The sequence below is a fragment of the Thunnus thynnus genome, chromosome 8 (assembly GCF_963924715.1).
Source record: "Thunnus thynnus chromosome 8, fThuThy2.1, whole genome shotgun sequence".
In the NCBI taxonomy this organism is placed as follows: Eukaryota; Metazoa; Chordata; class Actinopteri; order Scombriformes; family Scombridae; genus Thunnus; species Thunnus thynnus.
The window spans coordinates 29,071,471-29,072,615 of NC_089524.1; positions in this window are offsets into that span (position 1 = coordinate 29,071,471).

Genomic DNA, 1,145 nt, shown 5'->3' on the forward strand with positions numbered 1-1,145 from the left:
ACACCATAACCCGCCTGAGGCATAAGCAAAGCAAGTGATCACCTCAGGCCCTGTGGTCATCAATGGGGCCCCAAGCAAGCTGTAACATTTTTATCAAGTATTTTATTGAATTATCTCATGTCATTGCTGTTTCTTATTAATACCACTTTCCAAAAGAAAGTATTGCATGTGTTGAACATTTTATCTTCAAAAATGGATCTGTACTGTACACAGACCATAACAAATAAAACCTACTGAGGCATTACATATAATATTTAGAAACTAGGAGTACTATTTTGAGGTTTCTAGTTGTTGATGTACTCATTTCCAAGCTCTCTTCTATAATAATTATTTTCTTACATACACTAATGACTCTTCACTTCACTATTGGCCTTTTTCTGAACAGACATTTTCACAGGTGTCACTAATAACATTAACAATGACTCTGTTCTATGTCCCAGTAAGCCATGACAGTAGCTGTGTCTGAAATCACTCCCTACACACTGAGCAGTTTACTCTATAGTGAACAGTAAATTAAGATTTCAGACATTCATGTAATCTTGCGTTATGACTGACAGGTATAGCGTTGCACGACTGTAATTTTTTGCATCTATAAAATGCTACACATTGCTTTGTGTGATTGTTAGCAAAAAGTAGTTCATATGCCATAGACACTACTTTTTATGTTCTGTTGTAGAGAACTTTTGAGTGCACTGTATAAATTTGCATAAATGTATTGATTTGGACATTTAAATAAAATGGTGAACATTGAAAATAGTGCACTGTATAATGAATAGGGAGTGATTTCAGACAGTGTCAAAGTGAGCTAGTATGGACGCTGAAACCAAAGGAGCTAAATGGAATTCAGCCATTGTTCATTTTATTATTTACACCCGTGCTTTTCCTACTGTAACATGTCAACATGTTTTCTGTTAAAGCAGACTGAACATCCAAAAATATTCTGTGTTAATTGTTTTTGTTAAATAAAATTAACAATGAGTAAAATAAGAAACATGCAGTTAAGTGGTGCACATTATGGAAGAACAATGATTTGATTAAGTTTTTGGACATCTTTTTGTGAGAAAAAGTTTGACACTGGCTGGTGAATTGTCACAGCCCTCTGCTGGAATTTAAACGCACAATATGTAATTTCAGCTGCTAGGGGT